The 11,508-nt window shown below is 36.5% G+C and overlaps 1 long non-coding RNA gene across 1 annotated transcript; it reads right to left on the bottom strand.

Moving 5' to 3' along the window:
- Nucleotides 1-1,366: 1,366 nt before the first annotated feature.
- On the bottom strand, nt 1,367-5,058 carry LOC126814242 (uncharacterized). Its single transcript, XR_007677448.1, has 6 exons — nt 4,878-5,058; nt 3,568-3,678; nt 3,244-3,328; nt 2,402-2,569; nt 1,807-1,895; nt 1,367-1,459 (listed from the first exon to the last, which is right to left on the bottom strand). It is a non-coding gene; the product is annotated as an uncharacterized LOC126814242 (long non-coding RNA).
- Between the last annotated feature and the right edge of the window lie 6,450 nt (nt 5,059-11,508).

The following is an 11,508-nucleotide window of genomic DNA, read 5'->3' as shown; positions in this document are numbered from 1 at the left end:
GCAACCGCTGGTTTATAATTATATCATTGCTTGATTCCCAGTTTCGCTAGTTAGACGATCGGGGTTAAGATAACTCATGTGGAGGGCCACGTTGATAGACTCGACTGTCTAACTAGCGAAACTAGTGTATTGCGACTGGTTGAAGGAATCTAGAGTAGTGGACTTTGACGATTTGATCCCAACTTTCGTTGGACAATTGTTTCCTACTTTTCTATAATATATATATATTTTTTTATCTGGACGGATTTTTTTATTTATATATATATATATATATATATAAAATTTCTGCTCAGGATAATACCATGACTAAGTTCGATAATGAACATTTTCTGCTGTGGGTATACAGAGCGATAAGCAATTTAATTGGTCGAGACTTTGGAACACAAAAACTCTCCTTCTAATTGAGGTAGAATGTTCAAACTTGGTGTAGGCGTTCATTCGGTGAACGCCTTGATGGAGATCGATGATGAACATTGTCTGCTTACGATAAGCAATCTGATTGGTTAATGGTTTGGGACACGATAACCTTGGTTATAATGAATTGAGAGCGATGAAACAGCGAATATAGATTCATTATATCATTACCTTGACTAAGTTCGATGATGAGAATTTTCTGCTTAGGCTAAAGAGCGATAAGCAATTTGATTGGTCAAGACTTTGGAACAACCCTGCTTATAATTGAGGTAGAATGTTTAAACTTGATGTAGATGCTCATTAGTTGAATGTCTTGACTGAGTTCAATGATTAACATTTCGAGCTGAAGCTAAGCAGAGCTATTCAATTTCATAGGTCGATGCTTTGGAACAAGATAATCTTGATTCTATCTGATAGAGAGTGACGAAACTTAGTGTATAGTTTGATTGCTCGATACTTTTGAAAAAAAAAATGTGCAATTAATGTGTCATCTCTTTATTTTGGGATTTCGGCCTCACGGTTGGCCTGTTGAATACCAAGTCTCGCGCTATCAAGCTAAAATGTCTACCTGTAGTTGCAAAGTTCAAGGTTCGTTTAATGTCAAGGTTTCCGTGGAGGTCGCGATGTCACAACCTCTGATTGGGCGCTACTGTTATTGTGTCTGTAGGTAACGTCGCTATAAGTTCGAGAATTGTGAAATAATCTAGCAACGCCCAGATGTTATAAAACTCAGTCGTTGCTTCAGGAACATGTGGGATTCAGGGTTTCCAGAATCGGAAGCTATTTTCGTATTTTTTCTGATAAATTCCGATGGTTGAATGAATGCCCTTTTATTCAAGGGTGGTACATTTTTTCTTTCCTGTGACATTTTAGGTGAATCTGATAAATGTACACCGAAAAACAAAAAAAAAACTTTACCATAACTACAAATTTATTTATGAACTTTAGTGTTTGTATCTTTATGGTAGAAGATACTGATGCTGTTTGTCTAGAATCTGAAAAAACCTCCTTTCCTTGTAATAGACTTAAATATTGAAGGGTCCACCTGGAATAAAAGAAAACAAAGACAGTTATAGATGCGGCTTGTTCATTGATACCCGTCCACAATGCGGTCCCGGTTTTATTACTGTTCACTGGTGGAATACACGGTTCAAGTCAAAACTGGGCAGTCGGGGTTTGAGAGGACAAACTATTGTTTCAACAAATACTGGAGATTTAGGAAATGGCAGCAAAAGAATACTGAATTGGTAATTCAATAATTATTTATTTTGGACTATCAAAATTAGAACTTACACAATGTGTTTTGAAACTAAATAAAGATAAGTACCAATGAAGCTTCGAAATGAGAAAATAATAGCTTCGAACAATCGATGAATTAAAGTCTTGTAATACCTGTTTACATATAGACGGAACATTAAATATAGATGGATCGCGAATACCCACTGTAAGATCAACAAATCCAGTGAATGTCATCTGTGCGGCTATAATGTACAAAATCAGAAATATCCAACAAAAAAACATAAGATCGGGAAAAAAGACTTGATTTCTTTCCAGCTATATAGGAATAGGGGTCATTACTTCAGATTTTTATTAGCTCGCCTATGAATAAATTTATGCCGGAAAGCAAATCCGGAAAGAAAGAATATTAATATGAACTAGCATTTTTAAAAGTATTATATACTAAGTGGGATACCCTGCTTCACCCGGGACCCACATTGAACGGAATCATAGTCTAAACATTCACGGGGTCATTCTGGTTAATTTGATACCACATGTGGGGGTGGATCACGGCGAACATGCACACAAAGATCTTTGATTTTATTTATATAGATATACAGCTTACGACATGAGCAAGGATTACTACGCGGATATTCTTGTCATTAAAGAAAAGAACCCTAATAATGCACAAGGAATGAATTAGGTGAATCTGGCCATACGTTGACAACAATATATGTACATTGATAATTATCAAAACGAGAACACTTACTTCCCATACTACTGTCTTTCACCCTAAGAACATCTATTACAGGAATACAATCATCAGGTGTTCCTACCACAGTTACGTTAGTTCCATGAGTATAATATGTATATGAGACTGCATCAAACCGATTAGTGCCAATACCGAAATATATCTTTCCGGCTAATGTTGCATTGGCTAGAAATAAACAAATGTACATGCATCTATCATATGAATCGTCAATCCATACAAGTTATCACTTTAAAGGTAGATACTCCAAACACAATTACGTTAGGTGTTTGCATTGCCTTTCCTTCTTAAATTAATATTGGTATCAATGCAAACTCCGACAGATTACTTCACCAGGTATGAATAGATATGTGTCTGTGACCAGAGAGAAATAAGCCAGTAAAAGGAAAAATTCATAGTAGATGTGGATGTTATTTTGTAGTATAGTTTGACACGTGCATTCACATTTCCAAATATGAATTTACCTCGGTAAATATAATACAAATTCCACTCAAAGAAATAATTCTATTCATTTAACACTACAAATACGACATTAAATCGAATCTCGTGGGCATACAATAGTTATATTCGACAAAGGCGGCGTCTATAATACTCCTGAATTACTGTTTTCGTATCCTTCTTGAAGTAGCCGTATTAGATGAATGTGCAGGGCTCTGAATTCGGTGTCTGGTCATTCCTCAAATGGCTCTAAATCTGATCTACGACATCCCTTAATCCACCCCTGTTTAACTGAACCGTTTATAAGAGTAAGGATATATCCAAACTTATGAAGTAAATGAAATGAAATAGGGTTTAACATACTACCACCAACTAGCTGAACTATGTGTTATAAATTTTCTTACCTGGCAAGCAAATCTTTTGGAATTGTTCACCAATCGGGAAAGATGAACAGTTTTGCTTTTGAAGATCAATAACGTATTGCATTCCCTGGGTTGAAAATTGAAAAAGAGAGACTAGCATATCAAAGGGTGACAGGCTTTATGAAAAGATGTACGATGTATCCAATAAGTTTGAAGACTAGATGTGAATGCTAGATTCAATTTTAAAATAATTTGAATGTATACTGGTGTTGCTAATAAGATAAATTGCACGTATATAACAAATAAATCTCCGAATTAATATTGAATTAGTAATGCGCCAAGACCAGCTGATGAAACTACGATTACCTTTGCATAATTTTGTATGATTTTTAAATATTGTGTCACGCCTTCTGTCTCAGTTTCTGTTTCGTAATATAATCTTTGGTTGGTTTCGTCGTATGACATAAAATAGTTGGCCTGAAATATGCATATACCATCATTATAAATCTATTGATATGTCATATTATATTGTTCGTTATATATATATATATATGGTCGAATTGACTACACAGATATATTTGGTCCAAAGAACTACCCACGGTTGGAATATGCATGCAGGCTATCGGGAAACGTGAATAATATACAATTCACTTACAGATAGATACACCATGTAAGATTCATCTAAAATTCTTAATATAACAGTAGTGCAAAATGCATATATTCAAAGTTTCTTCAAATTACTTCATTCTGAGCGAAGACATTAGCCTTGGAAGGGTTGACAAGTTAAGTGCACCGATTGTAACTACTGTACTGGTTGTTCGAAGCTTAGCCTCGCTTCAGATTAGATCATTAAATGTCTGAACTGTCCTAAGATACTTAAAATCGGACCTATCCAATGGTATCTAGACTTGGTTATTGTCTTGTCATGTTAATACATTTTTAATTGATAGTTTATGTAACATTTAAGAACTAAATAGGCAGATTTAGCTCTTGCATGCTTTATTACTAGAATTTTTATTGCCCCCACCCCCCGTCTTTCGAATAATGCAAGGGACTATTAAAATGGTTATGTTTGTCCGTCTGTCTGACTGTCCGTCACACTTTTTGGGACATAATAACTCTCCTAATTAAGATAGAATGTTCACATTTGATGTAGGTGAATATGACACGTTAACTTCAGTTCCAATTAAGTCACAGTGATGGAACTTGACTAAGTTCGATAATGAGCATTTTCGACTCTGGGTAAGCAGAGCGATAAATAATTTGAGTGGTCGAGACTTTGGAACATAATTCAGGTAGAATGTTCAAACTTCGTGTAGGCGTTCAATAGACGACGGGCAATTTATGCTTAGGCTAAGCAGAGATATGCAATTTGACTGGATAATACTTTGGGACACGATAAATTTGGTTCTAATTCACTAAAACATTGGCTAAGTTTGGTAATGAGCATTTTCTGCTCGGGTTAGCAGTAGTGAGTTCTTTTGCAGCTAATTATTTACCTGCTAATTCCTAACCACTTTCTATACATACTAAACATTAGTTTATAACAATGACCACTTATTTGATTTAATGACAAATATTGTCATTACAAAATAGTCCAGTTTCATAAGTCAATGGTATCAGATTACTAGTGTTATTATATGGTTAATCGGGATCTAAATGAAAATAATACTTACATTGGTTACAGACGTAGAGCCTTTAGTAACCGTTCCAATTATGGAGCCTTGCCTTCCTTCCCACTGGGGTGGCACACAGCATCCAGGTTTCGTTGGCTCGGCACCAGCAAAAGCAGCCAATGTTGCAAACACGATTAACATCATTTTGAACTGATTTCTTAGTTTATCAGTTGAACCTAAAATATATGTACCTTTCCAACGATACAATTTTATCATAGTAAGTCTCGCATTTTATACTGGTTATTGATGAAATTCCACGTGACAAATTGTTTATTAACTTAGATAAGAAATCGGGACAGCGTACTTTGATTCACTTAAGATTCTGGGTCATTTTACAGTCTCGAGAACCCCAAAGTTTATATCTCTCCAAGAGGGGTTGTAAATTGTATTACGGTATGGTTTTGATTCGTGTGCACGGAACCAGATTTGTTCTTCAGTCTGTTTGGTAACCGATCTTCTCAAGAAAAAGCAACTTTGTGACATTGCTTCGTTTTTTCTTTATGAAAAGAGTTTTCTGCATCTCAACCCAATTGTCGGTGTTGTATTTTAAACTTATGTACATAGCTTTCTTTTCGTGTTGATGTATATTGTTGCCCAGCCCATCAGTTGTGGACACTCTACAGGTCACAATCCTTATCCGATTTTGACGAAACTTGACATGTAGATTTATGTACAAAAGCTCTCATGCAGCTCCTTTCGCTATTGGCATGGACTATTGCCCCTGAATGTACGAAAAAACACGTTTTTAGCTTGTGGACACCCACGTCTATCCGATATAGATGAAACTTGACATGTATGTTCATAACCCAAAGATCCTGATCCCGATGAGATTAAGTTTTAACTCATCGAACACATCTGATTAGTCAGTAGCGGTCACGTCGGGTCTAAACCTGCCATGGTCTTGGTGCTTAGGGCCTAATTGACATCCATTAGATTTAGTTAATCATTTAGTTCTGCTTCAAAGAGGAAATACAGTATTGGTAGACATAACTCTTTCAAGATGGTAGCCAACTTAATTGATGAGGGTAATTAATTTATTTAAAACAATGAACCAAAGATTATATCAAGAGATATTAATCTGAAAAGGCTGCCACGTGCATTTAGCCAATGCTATGTGACTGCCTGTAATCTACCCCTCTATAATCACCCTGTGAATCTTCAGACTTGTTGCATTGATATTCCAAGAAGTCTACTATTTTACTTGAAGACATACCATCGTTTAAGACATTATTTTTCGAAACTTGATTTATCTGAACACGCCAAGTGTTCAACGAAGATAGATTTTCATCCATTAAAAGCCTGTCGATAATCAGCGTTCTGGGAACTTTCGTACATCTTTTGAATGCAATGGGGGCTACATATTCTTTTTCAAATTTGGTGTGAAGCATTCATGAGAGGACAATTAATCCTATTAATATTCAGTGTTAAGTGAAGACCGGGTTTACGCGAAGTAGAGATGCATTATGTAAGATTTAGATAAAGAGCTGGATAACGTAAAGGAAATATGTTGAAAATGTCGACCAAATTTATCCGTTGAAAATGAAAAACACCCGATTGTCCATAGAGTTGATAATAGGCTTGTCATATTAATAAACTTCTTATTAATAGTTTATATAACATTTAAGGCCTAAAGAAAGATCCACAATGGGCAGAATTAGCTCCTGCCTGATGCATGTTTAAGTCATTTAATGCACCAAATCACTTTCATATAACAACGCAGGGCGTATGTCCGTCTCTTTTAGCCCGGTTCATGTAGCACTTAAACCGTATTTCATCCATAATCTACTTTTTTTTATTAACTACTAGTTAGTTATCAACTATATACACATAGTTATCACTGTCCAAACCCTATGACATTTTCATTTATAAATAGCTATTACTAAACTTGAAATGATACGTATTGAATGAAAAGATAACAATTTCCACGTATAAGTTTACAATAGTAATCACCCATAGTGTTATCATATTCGTGTTGATTTATATATAGATAGCTATGACTGAACTTAAAATGATGACATTGCATTATCTTCATAACCTTAAATATATTACTCACTTTCTTTAAAGCTGGAGGTTCATTTTAACTAACATTTAAAACCATTTAAAATATCCGGAATGTGATTTCTATGATAAAACATTGCAACACCATCTATAAAACGGACATTAAAACGATGATGAAGAAATGAAATAATGTGATTTTTCCATTGACAAGTTAATCTGTCAAGTTCTCGGCGCAACAAGATCACGGATTACCAGTACGTGTAAAAGTCTGCGAGGCTTCAAAAACCAAATCAAACGTTCTAGCGTTAACTTTGACCGAGTTTCAAGAGCTATCTCTTCGTTTATTTTTAATGATTTTGAAGCAATGGCATCTAAATTAGATATCACATGAAGTCCATGGTATGTACCAGCGATTTGAATCATACTTGCCTAATCTGAAAACTGGGGCTAGTGTGATCTACAGGTTCCACCCCTTGATTATTCAAACGATTTAAAACTCTATGACGACCAGTCATAATAATTGTCCCCCGCCTTTCGAAGAAAGCAGGGGACTATTAAAATGGGTTCGTCCGTCTGTCTGTCTGTCTGTCTGTCCGTCTGTCTGTCCTTCTGTCTGTCCGTCTGTCTGTCCGTCACACTTTTTGGGACACAATAACTCTCTTCCTAATTGAGCTAGAATGTTCAAACTTGGTGTATGTGTTTATTAGGTCAATGCCTTGATGGAGTTCGAAGATGAGCATTTTCCGCTTAGGGTAAGCAGAGATAAGCAATTTGATTGGTTGATGCTTTGGGACACGATAACTCTCTTCCTAATTGGGCTAGAATGTTCAAACTTGGTGTATGTGTTGATTAGGTCAATGCCTTGATGGAGTTCGAAGATGAGCATTTTCCGCTTAGGGTAAGCAGAGATAAGCAATTTGATTGGTTGATGCTTTGGGACACGATAACTTTTAATTGAGCTAGAATGTTCAAACTTGGTGTATGTGTTTATTAGGTCAATGCCTTGATGGAGTTCGAAGATGAGCATTTTCCGCTTAGGGTAAGCAGAGATAAGCAATTTGATTGGTTGATACTTTGGGGCACGATAACTCTCTTCCTAATTGAGCTAGAATGTTCAAACTTGGTGTATGTGTTGATTAGGTCAATGCCTTGATGGAGTTCGAAGATGAGCATTTTCAGCTTAGGGTAAGCAGAGATAAGCAATTTGATTGGTTAATGCTTTGGGACACGATAACTTTAGTTCTAATTAAGTGAGATTGATGAAACTTGGTGTATAGTTTCATTACAGTAATACCTTGACTAAGTTTGATAATGAGCATTTTCTGCTCAGGGTAAGCAGAGCGATACGCAATTTGATTGGTCGAGACTTTGGAAAACAATAACTCTCCTACTTTGATTGTCCCCCGCCTTTCGAAGAAAGCAGGGAACTATTAAAATGGGTTCGTCCGTCTGTCTGTTTGTCTGTCTGTCCGTTCCGCTTATGGTAAGCAGAGATAAACAATTTGATTGGTTGATCTTCGAATTGAGTAAATGTTCATGCTTATTGTCCCCCGCCTTTCGAAGAAAGCAGGGAACTATTAAAATGGGTTCGTCCGTCTGTCTGTTTGTCTGTCCGTTCCGCTTAGGGTAAGCAGAGATAAACAATTTGATTGGTTGATGCTTTGGGACACTATAACTTTAGTTCTAATTAAGTGAGAGTGATGAAACTTGGTGTATAGTTTCATTACAGTAATACCTTGACTAAGATCGATAATGAGCATTTTCTGCTCAGATTAAGCAGAGCGATAAGCAATTTGATTTGCTGAGACTTTGGAACACAATAACTCTCTAATTATTTTCCTATTTCGGCGGGGGACATCAGCCTCACTGTTGGCTTGTTTGTTTCATTAGACAGCATAAAAGAAACAAACGTCTTTTGTTTATTTACCCGTACATCATCAGTTATTGTACTTAATATTTCAGATAAAAGACTGTTTAATGTTTCTAAATAAGAGTTTGTTTAATGTTTCTAAATAAGAGTTTGCAAGGCCTGAAACCTGTGAAAATGTGTGTTTATCTTTTATAATAGTTTGAAAACTCGTTAATTCGTCTTCCGGTGCCATCAAAGTGAAAAGTGGTGTCTGATTCATGTAATAAAGTTTCTGTTGTTTGAATTTGACTAATAGTCTGTGGCTCGGTCTGAGATGACTTAATTGTTGAAGTTGAGGGTAGATGTTATAGCTTCCTGTATGGGCAATACCTTCAAGGACAGTCCTAATTATCTCGTTTACATTCGTAACAGATGTTGCTAATGACAAGAGTTGTATGGAAACTGCCCATACGTCACGTAATCAGTACACGTCTTACCTACTTTTGTTTCAAACCTGATTTCCTTTTCTACTTGATTACTTTGAACATTTTCTAGTTGCAAATTCAAATGATTTCTTTCATCTTTATTTTGAACATATTCCTATTCCCTTAAATCACCTTTTCCCTTAAGTACCTTATTTTGATTTTTAGGGGCTTATAAATTACTAATCACTAATTTTTATGTGCCCACATTTTCACGTGGACGTATATTCTCGTCGCACATATCCGTCCGCCCACAATTTGGTTGTGGACTGTCGACAGGTAACAGTTTTTATCCGTTTTGCTGAAACTTGATACATAGGTCTATATTCAAAAGATCTCGGTTCATTTCGATATTGGCATGTATCGGACCGTAACTTCATGTTTTTATTTTAGCTTGTGGAAACTCTTTGAGTTCACAATATTTATCGGGTTTTGATGAAACTTAAAATGTATGTTAATAACCCATAGTTGACGGTTCCTTTCGATATTGGCGCATATCGGACCGTAACTTAATGTATTATTATTATGGCCCTTGATTGTACGAAAAATCGTGTTTATAGCTTTTGGATCCTCTAGAGGTCACGATTTTATCTGATTTTAAAATCCATTGGAATATAATATCACCGTTACACCATAATGACAGTTGACGTTAGAATTTGATATAAGAGTAAGTCGTAGCGCCGCTGTCCGGACAAAATGTCCCTCATAGCACACCCTAAAATTTACGTTTTGAGCTTGATGATACTCTATAGGTTTCAATTTTTATCCGTTCAAATATATCGCCGTTACACCCTAATGGTGGTTGAGTTCGAATTTCGTGAAAATCAAACCGAAACTGCCTGACAAAATGGCCGCCCCACGTAAACAAATAGTGTAAATGTATTCAATATCAAGGTTGTGGATCTTCTAGGGGTTACAATTTTATCCGAATTTAAACACCATTCAAATATATCACCGTTACACCGTAATGACATTTGAGTGAAACCCCCCGACAATATAGTGTAAAAGTATGTATAATAACAAGGTTGTGGACCATCTTGATCTCACAATTTATTTTATCCGATTTCGATTAAACGTGACACGTATGGTTATTACCAAAGGATCTAGATTTCTTGCAATATTCGCGCATATCGGACCCTGCTTTCTTGAATATGGCCCCTGATTGTACGAAAAATTGCGTTTTTATACGCCCACATTTTCATGTGGACGCATATTGTCGTCGCCCCTGTCCGTGGACACTCTACAAGTCACAATTCTTATCCGATTTTGACGAAACTTGAAATATAGATTTATCTCCAAAAGATCTCGGTTCCTTTCGATATTGGCATGTATCGGATCGAAACTTCATGGATTATGGCCCCTGTTTGTACGAAAAATCACGTTTTTAGCTTGTGGACACTATAGAGGTCACAATATTTATCCGATTTTGTTGAAACTTGAAATGTAAGTTGATAACCCAAAGATCTCGGTTCCTTTCGATATTCGCGCATATCGGACCGTAACTTCCTGAATTATGGCCCCTGATTGTACGAAAAATCACGTTTTTAGCTTGTGGACCCATTAGAGGTCATAATTGTTATCCTATTTAAACAAACCGCATTATTATATTACCGTTACACCCTAAGGACGGCTGAGTTCGAATTTCGTGAAAATCGGCCCAAAATTGACTTGAAATGTAAGTTTATAATCCAAAGATCTCGGTTCCTTTCGATATTCGTGCATATCGGAACGTAACTTCCTGAATTATGGCCCCTTGATTGTACGAAAAATCGCTTTCTTTTTAGCTTGTTCTCTATCCATCTCTCGAAAATGTGGGCGTATCCTGCCTGGCAGCCGCTGGTTAGCTTTAGGTTCCCCAGGTCACAATCTTTATACGTCCAACCTTTCATGTGGACATATGTCGTCGTCCCTGTCCGTCCGTCCATAATTGTTTGTTTTTAGCTTCTGGACACCCTTAGTGGTCAGTATTTTCGGTGTAACGGTCATATATTCGAACGTGTTTTTGAATCGAATAATAATTGTGACCTCTAGAGGGACCACAAGCTAAAAACGCGATTTTGCGTACAATCAGAGGTCATAATTCGGGAAGTTACGATCCGATATACGCGAATATTGAGAGGAACCGAGATCTTTGGGTTATAAACGTGTTTCAAGTTTCATCACAATCGGATCAAAATTGTGGCCTCTAGAGGGTCCCACAACTTTGATTTACACTATTTGCGTACGAGGTGCGGCCATTTTGTCCAGCAGTTTTGGTCTGATTTTTATGAAATTCGAACTCAACCATCCTTAGGGTGTAATG

Source organism: Patella vulgata, chromosome 3 (assembly GCF_932274485.2).
Source record: "Patella vulgata chromosome 3, xgPatVulg1.2, whole genome shotgun sequence".
Lineage (NCBI taxonomy): Eukaryota > Metazoa > Mollusca > Gastropoda > Patellidae > Patella > Patella vulgata.
Note: the sequence above shows the minus strand (reverse complement) of the source record. Positions and strands in the feature narration are given on the sequence as shown.